Consider the following 18,115-nt stretch of genomic DNA (forward strand, 5'->3'; position numbering starts at 1 on the left):
ATAAATGTACATAATTACATTATCAAGTGTCATTGGAGTGGGTGGTGGTGTTAGGTAGGGAGAAGGGGGGAGAAGGCAGGGGAGCTCCCTCTTAAGCAAGTAACTTAAGTTTAAGCTGATTTTTAAAGACATCCAATTGGACTGGCTTTGATTGTTATCCGCTGTGAGTTCCAGTGGAGCTGGACTAGTAGCAAGCAAGAGCAGAAGCAATAGCAGGGACAAGACGGCCATGGTAGAGTGAGGTTGAACACAAAGGAGGATCAGAGGGAACAAGACAGTGAGAACACAGAGATACAATAAGACAGGCACCAAAGAGCAAGACAAATGGATAGCTTTGTAGACTAGGAGAAGGTACTGGAAAAGGAAGCAGTGGAGCTTGGAGAGACAACCAACATGCTGTTGGTAGGAAGAGGTGGCGAGCATCTACTAAGTTTGTAGAGAGTGTGAGTAGCTAAGTTGAGGGCTTTGTCCTGATGGAGGAAGGAGCAGAGAGGAAGACAAAGGAGTAGGTTTGAGCAGTAGTCAAGTTTGCTGATGAAGAGGGTGGATATTCAAGTTTTCAAAGAGTGGTCCTGGTGTGCATGAATCTTGCACACCCATCAACTATATTGGGTCAAGCCCAGGAATCCTAGTTCCATGAGAAGGATTGTCACCTTTGTCCAGGAAACAGGAAACCTCCCTAAGAGGTCCTCTGGAAACCAATGCTTAAAAGACAGTCCTGGCATTAGAATGGCCTCCTTGCAACAAGGTGCTGATTTTGATGTAGGTAGACAGAGGGCGGAGTTAGAGCGGCCCAGAGGAGAGCTGCAGTCCACAAGGCATCTCAATATCTTGCTAGGGCTACCAAATCTCCTGCCCCCCACCCCTCACTTCCAGAAGACAAGGTATTCTGGGTGTAACATCAGCAGGTAAAGGACAATTGTTACAGCACCATGAATTGGTCTCTGAACAACAGTCATGCACTTCTCTAATCCTCTGTAGCATGTTGCCTATTGTGATTCATTTTTGGGCACTGCTTGAAGAAGGATTCACTGGAAAATGTTTGGGAGTGCAGTCTATTCCAAAATCATATACCAGAGAGGTGAAAACCTGGGGCTCCAAGGAAGAGGAATGCTCATCTCCATGACCACCTCAATGGCCTATTTGGGATGATCAGCTGGCGGGACAAGTCCTATTGCAACTGAGACACTGATACTCAGAGCTCTTCAGGGAGTGCACAGGGTCATGCAAGAACTCTCCACAAATTTTCCTGGTTAGGAAGGGCAGAATAAAGGACTTGCCCTGCCCCAGAGACACTGGACTAGGTCTGCCAGCAACCACTGAGCCAAGAATGGGACCCCTGACTCTCTCTCCATCTCCAAACCACCTTTTCGCTAGTAAAGGCGCCTTCCATGCCATCTAAGCTGCTCCAAGGGAACCGCTGAAGTCACTGTAGACCTCGAAACCCAACACCCTCCACTTCTCAGAGTGTCGCTCAATGGTGAAGCTTTGCTGTCTCTGTTTTTGAGACCCACCAACAATTCTAGCATCCCTTACTCAATGCCACCTGCCTGTTTGCCAGCATCTTCAAGCTTGAAGTCATTGCCTATACCTCTCACAACGCCGTTCTGATCCAGTCAAGTCCACTCACTGCAAAAGGCAAGTTTCTCTTTCTACGCACCCAAGGCCGCAAGTCTTCCAGTGCCTCTGACATGAGATGGCCTGCCATTTTGTAGCATCATCAACCAGCAAGCCATCACCGATGCGGAACGGAACTGCATCATTGGATCAGGTAGGCGTCAATCCCTGAATCAACCTCAACTCACAGCCAAAACCTCCCACACTCCTGGTTCAGTGCCAGAAAGCCTGGCATTAAGTCCTGGAAGACAAGAACTACAGGTATGCGAAATGCTACTGTTCCCCTGGTCGACCTTAAATGGACCGGCCTTTCTCTTTCTTTTTGAAAGACATATGGAATAACTTTAACATTTTGTTGCTGAAACCTTTGCTCAAGCATCTCTGTCCCCAAATCCAGAGTGCCCCTTTATTTGAAAGTCTGCTTTCTCTGTTTTGCCTTGCATGGAGCACCCTATTTTTTTTTTAATTGTGTTCATATTTTGTAGTAAAATTAAAGATCCTTTTTTTCTAGAACCTTGCTTGGAAATTCTTTAATTTTGGTGCCACAGTATTATTGTTGCTTGGATTGCTCCTGTATCAGCTCACACTCACAATGAAGAGTATAGCCTACCCTCTGCCTGCTCTACCCCAGAAGACAAAGGTTGTATTCCTATTGGGCTGTGCCTGTTTCACCTTTATGAATGGGATGCCAGCTAGGTTAGAAGTTGTGTAGGGCTGAGCGTTCACTTTAGCCACCACTTATCCGGGTACTCCTGCAGAGCAGTTGTCAATGGGCCTCATTGTGAGTCCGCCGGTAGCCGTGCGGGTAAAAACAGCACAGCTGCCACTGGAGTAAATTTTTTTCCGGCGCCCAGCAAAGGGAACTTACCCGGGCATTACAGCTCCAGCAGTCCCAGTAATTCCACATTGCCGGGGGCCGGAAAAAATACTCCACATTCGAGTCCCATTGGACTCAATGGAAATGGGGAGGACGGTGGCACCAGCACCATTCATGAATGGTGCCGGAGCTACCATCAAGGCCTGTGAGTGGGTGCCGTTCCGTCCGCCAGGTGAAACCTAGCTGACTGAAAGGCACCCACTGGCAGAACTCGGATTATGCCGGTCCGGTAACAACAGTGTTGGTAGCTTATCAGCACCATTGTTACGGGACCGGCGTACTTATAATGAGGCCCATTGTGTTGTGTGACTTTTAAACATAATCTGTCTTGTATTCCCCAAGTCAGAGCAACTCTTTAACCAGTGTACTGCATATACGACAGATGAAGATTATCCTGACGTTTTTTAAATCATGCCCAGAAAACATCAGCGATCAGAAGTGGTCCTGTTAGTCCTGTCACCAATAGATTATGCAAGCTCCCTATATCTAGATCTTCCATCCTACTTGATGCTTCGCCTGCACCTCCTTCAAGATGTAGCAGCAAAGGCATTTGTGAGCTTAGACGAGAGAGATGATATTGCCCCTGCTTGCTTTACAAGTAAAATACAAGAAGCTTTGCATTGTGCATCAAGTGGAATGGGGGCATTGTATTTCTTGGAAACTGTTTCTCTACTTGACCCTGAGATCCTAAAGATCCTCTTAGGTATTACAGTATTAATACTGAGAATTTTATAGGATATACCAAATCGGTGGAAGAACTGTTCGTTTCTTGTCGCTCGACGGGATAATGGAATATCCCTAGTCTCGACGAGTTCAAAAAGAAACTTAAAAACACAATTTTGTCAGGCTAATTCTGCCTTTTTAGTTCTATTCGAGCCATCGGTTTCAGTGCCCCAAGAGGCCATATATGGTGTAGGTGAGCTTTACAAATTCGCAAACATAACAGAACATTCGTTATTTTAGGTAGGAAGGAGAGATCCAAGTCCAGGGGGGCCACTTGGTTGTTTGCTGCTTTGCATGGTTGGCGTACCTAACTCAGACCCCCTGATAGGGAGTGGCCAGCTTAAATCCAAATATAAATGTAGTTCACTGGATAGCCAATCATGCAATGCTGGCATGACGCTGGGAGATATTGACACAGCTTACTTCTCACATTGTTGGTTGGTTTGTAATCACTTGGGATTTCGCCCTAAATTGAGTTAAGTGGGGGATATTGACGCAGCCCCCCCTAGTCTTTGTGCCTGAAGGAGCAGCTGCAGCTCAGCCACCCTGCACTGTAGATTCCCCACAGAGGCAGCAGCAAGTCTGCGAGGTTTCAGTTAGTGCTCTTGTTCAGATGTTTTCTGACATTTTGGGCTGGACTGAATTTATGTGTGGAGTCAGACTGATATTCAAATGTATTCTCTTCTTGTTCTACACTGAACCCTAAAGCGTCCTTGAGGTTTTCCTGAATGGGATGCAGCTCATAGATCAGGCTGTTCAGTTTTTGTTCATTCTCAGTCGATGGTTTCTCATGTCCTTGGCTCATTTTTTGTTTTATTTTACCGGTAAGTCCGATAATTAAACATTGAAGATGTGAAGGAACTTTACCCTGTAACGCCCATTGTTTTATAAACCTCGGGCAAAGTATCAAGTCCAAAATTCTTTAAAAATGTGCATTTCTATGTCTTTTGAAGTTGAAGGATGTGTCCCTTTTTCTCTGGTCAGTCTTACTTAAATACTTAGATGAGAAAAACAGCTGAGCATCTAATATTTGCTCTTCTTTATTTAGATCTGGTCTACATGAATATATCATACTTGATTGTGAGCATGTTTTATCCCATTTTATTTTATGAAGTGTATATCACATTAGGGCATATGTTGTAAAATGAACATTCGTGTGGACAATCCGGTGATGCTCTGAAATAATGTTTTACCTGGTTTGACTCAGAATGTAAGGAAGGCTCCTGCAAAAAACAGACACAGTAAGATAAACTGCAAAACCTTCATATCCCCAGAACTGGAGTGTGATGTTTTAAGTGTTTTAAGTATCCTTTGAAAGGATTCAGGGTCGAACTGAGACATCAAATTGTCTTGGGCACCAATGAAAAAGTGGCCCACATTTGCAAATGGCAATTCATTGCTTTTGTGACAGTTTGAGTAGCACCCAAAGGGAAGGTTTTTCATAAAATGTGATGCAAATTGTGCATTTTAAGGAATATGTATTCAGTAACACTGGTCAAAACTACTGGTCGCATGGTGATTAACTCAAACTGGCCCACATGGGCCAAATAAATGTCTCACTTTGACAACAAAAACTGGTCCACACAAGCATATGGCAATTTTGGTTCGGGCATTGCTCTATTGGCCTATAGGCCAGTCTGAGCCTGAGAGAATTTGTGTGATAAGGGCCACTGCAACCGCTGTACCTGACTATTACAGTACGCCATCCTAAGGTAAGAGGCCTGAGCACACTGAGGGCATTTAATATCAGCGGTGGCACCATTGCGGGCCCGTATGTCCGAGTCCAGTGGCCACTATCGCCAGAAGCACCCTCGTACTGTGACGTTTCATTTTGGTGAATGGGTTCTCGGAGCAGTAGTGACCTGTTCACTAAAAATAAGACAGAAACTACAAAACCATATGGCCTCCATGGAAACAGGAAATGTGGCTTTTTTAAGGTAGAACAAGCACCCTTTCTATTTACATGGAGGGAGAAAGACTGAAGGAAGTCAAGTGTCTGTTGAGCGCGGGCCGAGAAGAAACGTGGAAGATGTTTCTCATGGACATTTGCATACTGGCTCTCGCTCACTGTTGCAGTGGTTGGGTGACTGCCTCAGTCTCTGAAAGTGTCGGGGTCGTCTTGGCTAAGGACATTTGAGGTGCTACAAGATAGTAGGGCCATCTCTTTATTGCCATGTTGTTCAGCGGGCACATGTGGTGCATTTTGAGAACAGAGCATATTCCTCAAGATGGTGGATGATGTCTTGATTTGGGCATTGTTATCAGTTGTGACTTATAGTCTTGTCTTTAGGGTAACCCCTAGAGTAATATGCAAGGTCCTGTGTGGCGCTATCTGTAACATTGAGTATATGTACCCCCGGCCGCCTTGCTACTTCCACTACTAGCCCACGGTGTCTGTATTTTATCTTCACATATGCCTGAAGAAGTGATTGTCATCCAGCAAGGCTGAAACATACCATGCCCTAAGGCGTACAGGAAAGCGAAGGCAGTGAAATGTGGCTTGAATCAGAAAAACAGCAGTATGTTGAGGTGTGTGGTGTGTGGTCGATGTATGCAGTGAATTTCCACTATTGACAGGAGGATACCAGCAATGCCTTAACCCTTTTAGTTTCCAGCTCTGATTTCCTCAGCGGGGCACAGGAGAGTTAAAATGGCTCCTAGATGGAGTGTATCTGCGACTTCCCAGACTGCTGTAAAGTAGCGTGTGTAGCATGTGCGTGTGTAATTTCAGGATTCTCCGCAGAGAGCTGCATATGCAGTGACCACCCAACCAATCTTCACTGTATGCTGCCTTGATGAACTGTTCTTTCTCCAGGCTCTGTATCTGCCATGACCATTATTTTTTTGATATGATCCTTCCACAAGTGGAAGCTCACCAGACCCTCATGTTATGTAAACTTAAGCAGTGTTTGCAACTAGTTATATTACTGTTTTTCATTTGGTTGTCTCTTTTTTTCCAGGTAAGCCTTGCACGCATGCTCACGGCATAGAGTGTTGTTCACTCGCAAGTGCCCCACCTCCGTGGGGTCCAGTGTGTTGCAGTGCTCCACTGTAGCAGGTGGGTGTGGTGGGGGACCTACTTTCTCTTTAGCCATGTCTTTTGTCTGCCTGGCTTCAGGAACTGTCCCACTGCTTTGCCTTCCTCTTGTTGGTCACCGTACCCACAGATCACACTGGTGATAATTGTCACACTACAAAAACATGACAATGGTGATAACGCTGATGATGGTGATGATTTCGGTGTTGAGCGTGTTTGTGGGTGCTGCTGTCCATTGTACACAACTCATAAATGTTTAGCGTTTTCCCCTTTTGATTTTAGGATCTCTGACCTCTTTTGGTAGTCATGGTGAATTCTACTGAAGTTTCCCTGCACTGCAATCTTTGTATTATTATCCGGTCCTATGATAGCCCAGATAGCTCCCACGAGAAGTGTGATTTTTAAGCACCTCATTTAGGCTGTAGGGCAATCATATCATTCTACATTGGTGTACGAGACTAGGTAAGTGGCATGTGTGATTTAGTTTTGGCTTCACCAGAAGTGCAAGCTCATTTACAATGTCCTGTGTCGTTCCATGTGCTCTTTTTTCCTTGTTGGCTGCTGGTCCTCTTTCCTAAACTGTCCTCGTGCTTCCCATGGTCCACCACATTGGATTGGCTGGGATCCCCCTGAGCTGCTTTACCATTGTCTTCCTGGAATACTGCCTTGGTCATGCGCCTTGGCGTAGGAAGCTGCCATTGTCTCGGGAGGATAGCTCAGGAGCAACGTGCTCACATTGGAAGCAAGACGACACGGAGCAACACAGGTTCGATCCCCGGGTCAGCGCTTAGAGACCTTTGGGTATTAAGCGCGTTATACATAACGTATCATATTATTGTCCAGAAGTATTGTGTTTGTGGGACACCACTACTCCTCCTCTGCTGTTTGCCTAGGACCCCAAGGGACACTTCCACCATTGTTTCCTCCTTGGGGTTATTTTTTGCTGGCTGGCTACCACTCTGTGGCATTCGAGCCATTGGAATCGGCTTGGTTGGGTTTGTTCCTCTTTCTGGAGCCCTCTTCACTGTTATTTTCACTCCTGTGTGGCGGGCATCACTCTTGTGAGGGTTGATTTTTCTTCTCTTTGGTCCTCTTTGTCTTGGTTGGTCAAGGGTTCAAGTGCCTGGGTGATCCGATCCTGAAACCCGCCCTGCAAGAGAATATATTATATTCACTGGGATGCTTTGCTGTTCTGGTTGGGGGAGAACAGAGACCTATATGTATTTGTCCCATAACCATGGCTGTGCCTACAGACGTTCTACTATTTTATTACAATGGAGCACTTTAACACCATCCTAACACTTCTTTAAAGTGACTAAATGGGTTTTTATCTTTACAAGGACATTTTCCCTGGATCCCACTTGGGTTCTTGGCGTTTTGGGCCAAAGAACTGGAATTGTCTTCTGTGCCCCTTGTGGTTACTTTTGTATGATTGTATTTCTAGGCATGTAAACAGACCTTATGGGTCTGGAATCATCAGTCTAAATATATCTTAACCTTTGGTGTCCCTTTTTTTCTGGAATATTGCAGTATTTACCCAATTTCTCCTTCGGGGTGCTGTAATTAGTGTATATGTAAGTTTCTATCAGTGTTGTTACTATATCGCATTGGTATTCAAACTGTGGTGGCCATGGCCCCCCTACAGATTCCTGGAGGATGTCTAGTGGTGTACGAGACGCTTAAAAAAGCAAGAGTGTTTATTGATTTTAATAGAACATATAAGCATTTCTTTTTATTTTGGGCCCTCCCAGCCCCCCAACAGTAGTTGTACTCTGGCGCAGAGCAGCATACATATTTGCAAATAACTGTCCTAGGGATGATTGTGAATATTTTCTGTATTGCAATGCTGGGTCCTGAATATGATTGTGTTAAGGTATTATTAAAGCCTGTAAGATAGCTCAGTGTGTTGAACGCTTGCTGCTGTGATCTGCAGGTTGCAGGATCAATGCAAACTCATCCTGCGTTCCTTCTGGGGCTGATAAATATGTACCAAGTATAGGTGGGTGAAATTCTATGTAAATATGTTGTACGTAAAGTGCTTTGGCGAAAGTGCTATATAAATACCACACTGTTTGCTGTATTCCACGATGTGCCTAGAGTTCACTTTTCTTCCCACCCTTTAGCCTTGTATTGTGCCTACCACCAGGCAGTGACCAACACAGGTAGTTTGGAAGTGGTTTGGGTCTTAGCTGACCATTACTGCTTTTATACATAAACTATGTTGTCACATACACTATGTTGTTACTTTGTGTTATGTTTAACCCAGAGTACCTATTTTACCTAATAGAGACTCTGCTTGATTTTATACAAAGAAGTTGTAGTATTCTAATCAAATTCTTTGGCGGTTACTGTGGAGATTCACTGTACTTAACTACCCAGCATGCCATCCTCTCTTGTGTTAAGCCTGGTTGCTCTGCCACAGCTGCCACTCTAGGGAGATCTGGTCTTTCCTCTTAGTTGTAACCCTGTTCCCTATTAGGTTTGAGGGCTTTCCATCCCTCCCCAGAGTGCTAGGGAAACATCTCTCTATCAATGATGATGGTGCTGCTGATGATCATGATGTGAGCAGGATAGAGCACTTAGACTGCCTCTCGGGATTGCAGTGATATTTCCTTTTAAGGATGTGCCTCCATTTCCATTCACTGGACTCTGCAATGGCGCTGCCTGACCCGCACACTCTTGGGTTAGTGGCAAGTGTGTGATGTCCTCCAGCTGCCTTGTTTGCCTGTGTAAGTTCTTGCTCTCTCCTTTTTACCCAATGGTGACCCTTGTAGAGCCCCATTTCCTACTCAGGCCTTGACTCTGGAGTAGTAACCCTAAATGCGCTTGAGAAGAGGCTAAGGGCTGTGCAGCTAGGTTGCCACAGATGGGTTTCCCCGCTCTCTTTGCAGTGCATGTGGTTGTTGCAAATGCTGCCCCAAACAGAAAGATCTATTGAGGTCGATATTGGCCTCACTAAACCATGGCAACAACGACATCTGACATCTGTAACTCCACCTCGTGATTTATGCCATTTGGTGTCCCAATAATAAAATGTATATAGAAAAAAACTGAACGAAAAGTGAAGACTCGCAAATGTGAACACAAAAGCTTTATCAGGAATAAAATACTTGCTGCACCCATGGTTTCGACACTTTATGGTGGCGAATCATAAATGTGATGAACTGAAATGGACAGTCTTCAGAAAGATCAGTTTGAGTAATGACAAGAATCTAGATAAAAATAGGCTGAGTAAAGAATAAGTCTGGCTTATAAATTTGACAGATAGTCATCTAATAGGACTAAATGACAATATTGATTGGCATATTTTGAACACTTAAGAGGTTTGTAGATAATGGAACTCCAGTAGTTATATTGCGAGTTTGAAAAGCATGCATTATGTTGTCAAATACATAATTCGATCTAATAAAGACAATATATTTAGTACTTGAAGTTGTCGTAAGATGGCGACCTTTGAATTGATCAGGACTTAGTGCTGCTACACAAGAAAGATACTGCACTGTGTTTTTGACATGGGGCCTTGAGACTTAGTGCTCCAACTGACACTCTTAGATGGCCGCCAGGTGAATCATCAATACCCTAGATCATAGAGACTTTGCATAACTCATTTCAAATGTATTTTAATATATTCATGAGCACCAACTTGTGTGCCGCTATTGAGAAGGAAACAAAAGTTCTTAGTGGTTGAATCAGTCACTCAGGAGGAGAAGCAATGCTATTACATGTAAACTAGTACTAATAAACGCTAGTAATACTTCATGAATCAAGCACTTTTCTTGAGATACAGACAGAGATCTATAATTACACCGCTGATTGAATGGGTGAATTATGTTATTACAGAACTGATAACTAGAATAAGAGTTGGGACTTGGTGGTGACAACAATTTAACTATTGACATTGAGATACCACTACGGTGAACTATGTTGACAACGCCTTGATTCTATAATTATTCACATAGTGGCTGAAGAGCCAAAAGAAGCCTGCGTCATGTTTGTTAACGCGCAACTCAAACGAAATAACTGAAGTCTTTTGAGCCGAAAACACGCTATACAAGTTATCTATTATTAAGTCACCTCAGAATAACTATATACAGGTCCTCTTTCTTGCTCTGCACTTCCATTTAGATCACCTGGTGGTGCTAATAGTTAATGGGCGTTATACCTCCCTTACAGATGCCAGTAAACTGTGCATTAATCGATAATGACTGACAAGGTTCTTTAATAAGAGATTACCCATAAAAATGTGATGGCTTAAAGAACCATAATATTAGCAAGTATTTACATTCAGCATTAAGTTATTATGAAGAGCAACTAAAGATGCTCTTCACTCTAGTGACCACCGGCTTCTTCACTTATGTTTCCATATGGAGAGAGAAATCAGAGAAATGCAACTTCTCCTACATACCTATTGAGCAAATTCTTAATAGGTAGGTTTGTAAGCCAGATTTGGAACTGTATTCAATTAAGACCATTAGACAAAACATGTTTTTACTTTTATTAGTTGAAACAAAAGATGAACAACACCTACTAATATGTTGTTCATATGCTTTCCATGACACAGGATACTATAGAATAAAATGGAGTAAAAGACATGCATTATAAAGTCTGATTGCTATAAGACCAAAGAATATTTTCAGAATAAAAACCCTGAAGAAGTTCCAACAATATTTGTCAATGTACTGCTAGAAATGAAACATGTTGGGTTAATAAAACCTCACTTAATAGGCTGTACAATTCTAGCAGCGTTAACACTTAAGCACTTTAGCCAAGCACTTTAGCAGGATGGCTGATTGTTATGAATTGTGATTTGTTTGTATAGTGTTTTTCTGTGACTACATTTGTGACTGTTTTATATTAACTCATGTATGTTGTACTGTTTTATGAGACACTGAATATAGGGTGTATCTTTAAACTTACCTGTAATTTTTTAAACAGGTATTCGTTTTTTATATTAAGATAAATAAATTGAAGATTAACTTTTGAATAAACCTTTGAGAGTAAATTGAATTATTTTCCTCTCTATACTTCTTATTATTTGGTTTCCTTTATTAATTGAAGGCTTGCACCAGGTCTTTGTATTTTGAAGACCCTTGTAGAGCCCCATTTCCTACTCAGGCCTTGATTCTGGAGTGGTACCCCTGCATACGTGCGTGAGAAGGGGCTGAAGGCTGTGCAGCTAGATTGCCACGGATGTGTTGTCAGCGATGTCATTTAGGGGATGGCAGGGATCGCAAATGTGACCCCTGTGGTCTCCCTTGCTACGCCTGTGGTCTCCCATGCTACCCCTAAAAATGTTTCTTTTTTTTAAAGTATCATTTTTTTTTTATTAATGCAAGCTCCTGTGCTGTGGCCAGCGCCATGCGGCTCTTTGCTTCTGGAGTAACTGGCTTTCTTGTTCAGGCCTGTTTAAAAAAAAAAATAAGAAAAAAAAAAGAACATGGGTTCCACAAGTCTAACACTTTCAGCAGTGACACTAAATAAGAAAGAAGGAATACCAACATAATGTGTCTTTCTGGAATTATTCACAATAATTGCTAGACGCATTAAAAGTTTATTTCAGGCAAACTTCAGGGTTTGGGTCACTGATTTATTCTGTTCTTAAACACCTCAACTCAGCCTTTCATTCTTCTGAGTACCAACAGAGGTTGGGTGATATTGTATGTATATTTTTTCTATATAAAGAGCTTAAGGGTAAGTGCTATATAATAACAAATCATTATCATTTGGCCATGGAGGTCTGCTTGCATTCACAGTAATTTGGTAATATTGGCCTATACACATAGATCTTAACAATACATATGGCGATCCATTCTTGTATGAAATGTATATCACATTATATTGATATTGTACATTTTTCGTAGTGTACTTAGGAACAATGCTTTGTGATGCCACTTCCTGTTTTGTCAATGGGTGAAAGGTCGTGTTCCATCGCTTCCTGCGATATCACTTTGGTGTGGGGTCAAATGACATAATTTCCTGTGATGTCATCAGAGGTCAAGGGTCTTATGATGTCACTTCCGCTACCCCTGGCATTTTGGTGAAATGAGTCCCTGTGTGTTGTCTCGCTCTGTTTGCTTGTGGGAACACTGAAGCTCCATGGTACACATAATTTGCTGTTTTAAGCTTTCAACTGTGGAAGATAATGTCAACATCATTAGCAGCGCAACAACTTCATTCTTGCAGGAAATCTCGAAGCGAAAATCTGCGCTCACAAGCTGCTCCCCTGCAACGGGAAAAGCTGAAGGCCAAGTGTTCAAAAATCTTCCCTCTGCATAATATAATGAGAACATTATTTCAAAGTATCATTAAAATTCAGGTTTTTTCCTAAAAAAACTGTTACCTCTTATAACTTGTTAAAATGGTAAAAGCAACTCCAATACACAACGCACATTAGTATGAACGCAAAAATAAATGTTTTCAACTCATTAAAGTTACAAAATAACTTTGAAACAATAAAATCACCGGTTTATGGGATACATGTTATTTTCTCAAGAAACACACAGAATTTTTCAACTCTAAAATAATGATACCAACTTGTTTAGTAAAGTAATTTTATAGAACCAAATAATCCTTATTACAATAAAATAATAAAAGATATTCATTAAGGTTCACGTCACCCACACAACAGTGTTCATTAATGCCACAAGAGGGAGGCGATGGGTGGTGCTACAGGGAAGGTTTGATGTGGAGATGACCAATGTCCGGTTGGGGGGTTGTCAGGGCACTTCCAACATACTTTGACAAAACGATGTGAAGATGTCTGACTTTGAAATGTTGGCCTTATGAATATGCTCCAGTGGGAATGGTGGGAGACCTCTTTAAGCATGTAGAAATTGGCACGCAACCGTACAGGGGAGCAGGAGCACTTGGGCCTCCCAGTGGCCTCCCTCAGCTGCAGGTATGCATCCTGCCTTCGGCAGCTGTGGGGGTTTTGCTCAGCGCTCTATGCATTGGTTGAGGGCCTGCTAGCAAATATGATCCTTTGACTCTCTGATCCTTCTGACCATTGAAGCACTACAACTGTTTTCTCAGAGCCATGGTGGGGCTTTGCGCTGGAGTGGGGCTGCACTTGAGTGAACAGAGTCACACAATCACAGCCATCCAATTCAAGCCAGAATTATGAAAGGTTCTTGCTGCAATTCCTGAAAACGCTCGATGGTTTTGGGATGAGGGAGGTTATTTGGGCTGGTGACCATCATTGGTGAATGAACGCAGAATTGGACAGGTCTTTCGATAGCACATGCTCTGGGGTTGGTCCTGCCTCAAGTAAGATGATCTTGGGGGGGGGGTGGGGGGTGCAGAATGTTCTTCTCTGACGTCCAAATGTGCTACGTTCATATAGACCACATGCCCTTGAGCACAGATCTCATGAAAATAATCCCTTAGGCTAATCTAGGGGATTTATCCCTCGGATCATTCTCCAGCCTCTGAGGAACTAGTCATGGCCAGGAACTGCAGGACAAGTTGAACATGGAAATTGGATGTTCTTATACTTTGAGGTGCAGTAAATAGAAAATGTGTTGTGTAATGAGTTGGCAAGGATAAGAGGTGGATGGCATTACCCTCTTCCTGTACTCTATAATTTAACAACACGCATTTGCCTCTGAGGGTCTGCAGCGGGTCGACCTTTGTAAGGTGGAAGAAGAAGAGCTGCACATATTTATTTTATTTTATTTATTGGGAATTTATAATGCGCCTAAACACAATGTGTTTCCAGGGGCAACAAGGCAAGAGGGTGGGGGAACAGGGAGGACAACACAAAAACAATCCTACTAGTCCTTGTGACATTTGGAACATGCAAGTGCAGTAAGGGCAAGTGCAGTATTAGAAGGGCAGGGGAGAGGGGAGGGGAGGAAGTGCCGGTCAGGGCGGAAGGGCATGTGAGAAAAAGCGAATGTCAAGGAAGGCTTCGTGGACAGAGCCAGGGGAAAGCAGAGAGTGCAGGGGAAGGAAGGTCCATGAGCTAATTGTGAGGTAAGAGGCTGAAAGGGCTACACGGGTGCAGGCCTTGCCAGGCAAGTGCAGGGGGAGGGGCCTAGAAGGGCAAATGCAGATTGGGGGGCTCCAGGGAGACCAAGTGCAGGAGTAGCCTGGAATGGGGGGTGGGGCTGGTGCCCTGAAGGAAACCAGGCAGCCAGTCAAGAAGCAGACAGGGACATTGGCAGGGGAGGGGGAGAGGGAAGGAAGAAGAGAAAAAGAAGGTCTTGAGAAGCTTTCGTGAACTTAAGGAGATCCAGCTCAAGTTTGAAAGGGGCAGGAAGGCCATTCCACAGGGAGGCACCTGCAAAGGAGAGAGATCTACCCCCCACTCTGTGCTTGGAAACAAGTCTGATCTGTAGAGAGTTAGAGCTAGATGACCAAAGGGCTCTAGCACGGGAGTATTTAGGGAGAGAAAGTTGGTCCCATGCCCCAGAAAGCCTTGTGGATGATGCAGAGGGTCTTGAACCTTATTTTTGCAGCAACCCAGGAGCCAGTGGAGAGACTTCAGGGCTGGAGAGATCAGGTCCATGGGCTTGAGGCCAAGAATAAGTATTGCAGTCCTATTCTGGATTAGTTGAAGGGGGCAAAGGGAGGAGTTAGGCAGATTAAGTAAAATGCTGCTGCAGTAGTCCAGCCTGGAGAGGACCAGAGCTCTGGAGACATTGAGTTTCTAGGAGAAGGTGAGGAAAGGGAGAATGCCTCTTAGGAGGTGCAGCTGAAAGTGGGCTTTCTTGGCAAGGTACGTGATGTGAGGAGACAAGGAGAGAGAGAAGTCAAAGATGACACCAAGGTTTCTTGCCTCACAGGATGGTGAGGGGAGGGGGCCCATGGAGGGTATGGGACAGAAAGAGGGAGCAGGGGTCCCAATGAGTAGGATCTCTGCCTTACTGGCATTAAGGCAGAGATCGTTAGCAGAGCACCATGCCTGGATAGCAGACAGGCAGTCAGGAATGATAGAGGAAGAGGAGGCGGAGGAGGGAAGCTTCAAGGAGAGCTGCGTGTCATCTGCATAACACTGGAAGTTAGGAGAGAAGGTGGACATAGCAAGGGCAATGTCCTCCTTTATGTCCGGTATATGCAATGCTTTGTGCAATGCAGTCAGAGATATAGAGTGGGAGAAAACTATTGGGTCAGATACCTGCAATTCAGGCATTGGACACTCGTCCAATTGCTCAAACTATGAGGATTCAGGAGGCCGACCAACCTTAAGATGTTAGTGGAGAGTGCTTAGTCTGTGAAGGGCCCAATAGCCGAAATCCTGGACAAGAACGGAGAATACTCAGGTGGTTACATGGCTAAGTGGCACCTCCACCTCAGAGTTACATTTGGCAAAGCAGCATATGAATCGATATGTTGAAAGATATCCAAACATTAGTTAGCGTTCATCTGACTGAGTTGCAATGTTAGGCCCTACATAGATGGCATTATACCCTGGGCAAGTTGCACAGACGTCATGTTCTACATCAGATGCCTTATGAAGTAGTCGAGGTCATGGAGGGTGGTCATATGTTAACATCTGGTGGGACTTCCCGCTACCATAGGGCTTTCTGCTAGCAGAACTGCAAATCAGTCCATGTGATATCTTCATTCAATCATGGCTTTTAAATCAACAGTGCATTGCATGTTGGGCCTTTTAAGCCCATGCATCGAATCGAAGAAGAAACCTCTAGTTCCAGAATGTAAAATCCTGTTGGCTGAAAAGCCAGCAGTGACTTACGATGTTCCACTGAGTGTTCTATCATACTCCCCCCTTTTCCTATCTGACAGGCAAATTGCTTCGACAGCATAACCTATGTGAGGAGGAGCTATACAAATGCAAGATAAAATAAGGTAACATGAGGGCTGTCTAACCCCAGGCCTCGAGGGTTGGGTCCATGCTGGGTTTTCAGCATGCCCCTCATTAATATTCTTGAAATAAATTTGCATACAATGATTCTAAATGCATGCACATTTTTCCTCATGAATATTAATGAGGTATATGCTGAAAACCCATTAGGATTCCGGCCCTCGAGACCTAGAGTTAGACAACCCTACAGCTTCTAGTGTTTGAAAACGCACTCAGTTGCTACCCAAACAGCAGCAAGCAGCTACTTACCTAGAAAAAGAATACACATAATATGCAGTAACATATTCGGTAAATAAATTGCCAAGTAAAATGTTTCATGGGCTCAGCCACGAGCGTTTATTTATAAAGAAGGCAGCAAAGGATGGATTCTCCATTTTGTACAAAGGGAAACAGTAGTATTACTGCATATAAATGCTTTTTGCTCAGAGTGCCCTCGTTCTGGCAATGCTATATCCCTTAGAGGTAAAATTGCACAGCAGTTAATTACTTTGAGATCTCCCTCTGATAAGTTTGCCTCTGCAGCAGTGATGGCCATTGTAGAATCGCCAGCATGGCTTGGGAGCAAGTTCCAGTACCTTCATCCCCCTCTTCCCCGTCCAGTACTTGCTCTGTACTGGGATGAGGAACAGTTGTATTAAGAATGATGAAGATTACCGGTAAGTAATCCTGACCTGGCTGACTCCCTCAGGCCGGGTGCTAATGGTGAACAGCTGCTCCGTGGATTTTTATGCCGAAACCCTTTTAGCTCAAATTGCAGGAAAGAACATCAACAAAAAAAACTATCCTACTTCTCAAGCATATGGAGCTGAAAATGTAAACTAATCACCTTCCACATACCTGACTTTTCCCTTGCGTCAGTCCAATAAGTAGACATTTTGTGGCATAAATGAATTGCATTATTGACTTGCTTTGCTTACTGTAACATTAGTGTGTTGGTATATCCACTTGTGTACCCAACTGATTCATAAAGAGTGGAGAGTAAATACATGGGTCAAGTGCCATTCAATGTGTGGTTCGAGGTATACTTGAACTTTCCACCAGTGACCTGAGTGTTGTCACGGGCAGCTGCTGCAGTGGTGTCCATTGGCTTGTCTCTGGCTGTTCCTGAAGTAATGCTGCTTATATCCACTTATATATAACTCGAACCGAATACTTAGAAGTCTCCGAGGTCACAAGTCAAAGTAGACCAGTGCTAGGAGTGTATTTCGAAAAGATGTCTTTCTTTTCCCCATTCTTGTGAAAGGGGGGAAACAATGTTTTCCCACGTTACTTATCTCAACTTAGTTTACATTTAAAATAGTGTTTACCATTTTTGGAATTGTGTTGCTAGCTAGAGAAATAGTAGTAACGTCATGAGTAGGTTTTTGAGGATATGTATTAGTTTCTATTGTGCGTGGGTGGTAGTGCAGGAATCCTAACTTAGTTTTAAGTTATATGAAAGAAGTGCGTTTATTTTTTTCTATAACTGTGAAAATGTAGGGCAGGCATTTGATTCCCAGAAATATAGAAAGTATTCCCATAAGGTTTCCATTTTTTGAAAAGTATTTTTAAAAAAACAGCTATCCTAATTCACTTTTATAATGATGAAAAACATGATTAACATTTTATAAGTGCAAAGAAGTGAGTGTTTGGATTTGGATTTCCTGGAAAATATCCAAATTATGTGTTTTAGCATTTTTCACATATTTGCCTGTCGAAATCCCAACTTAGTTTTCAAATTATGAAAAACTTCTAACATTTTTATGTCTGTAAAAATAAGTCAGTATTGCATTTTTCATAACCAATAAAAAAAGAAAATTAATTCTCTCAGTCGAAGCGAATGCAGAACATGAATATTGCTATGTTCAATTTTAATTGTAACCGAAATGTAAGTTATTCACAACCATTTCTTTGCACCTGCTCTCACAATCTGTGATGACCACATTTTATGAGGCCTTGCGTGTGTGTGGGGGGGGGGGTACGCATGTGCATGCTTGCGTGTGTCTGCAGGAAGAGCACCGTCAGTTGTATGAGTGTTTTGCTTTTTATTTATTTA

At 43.3% G+C, this 18,115-nt stretch overlaps 1 long non-coding RNA gene across 1 annotated transcript in view; it reads right to left on the minus strand.

Moving 5' to 3' along the window:
- Positions 1 to 11,798: 11,798 nt before the first annotated feature.
- LOC138481754 (uncharacterized) overlaps positions 11,799 to 18,115 on the minus strand; it is a 118,305-nt gene continuing 111,988 nt past the window's right edge. The window contains exon 3 of the long non-coding RNA XR_011274383.1: positions 11,799 to 12,384. This is a non-coding gene — a long non-coding RNA (uncharacterized lncRNA). The remainder of the gene's footprint in view (positions 12,385 to 18,115) is intronic.

Source organism: Ambystoma mexicanum, chromosome 5p (assembly GCF_040938575.1).
Source record: "Ambystoma mexicanum isolate Mex_15411 chromosome 5p, UKY_AmexF1_1, whole genome shotgun sequence".
Classification (NCBI taxonomy): Eukaryota; Metazoa; Chordata; class Amphibia; order Caudata; family Ambystomatidae; genus Ambystoma; species Ambystoma mexicanum.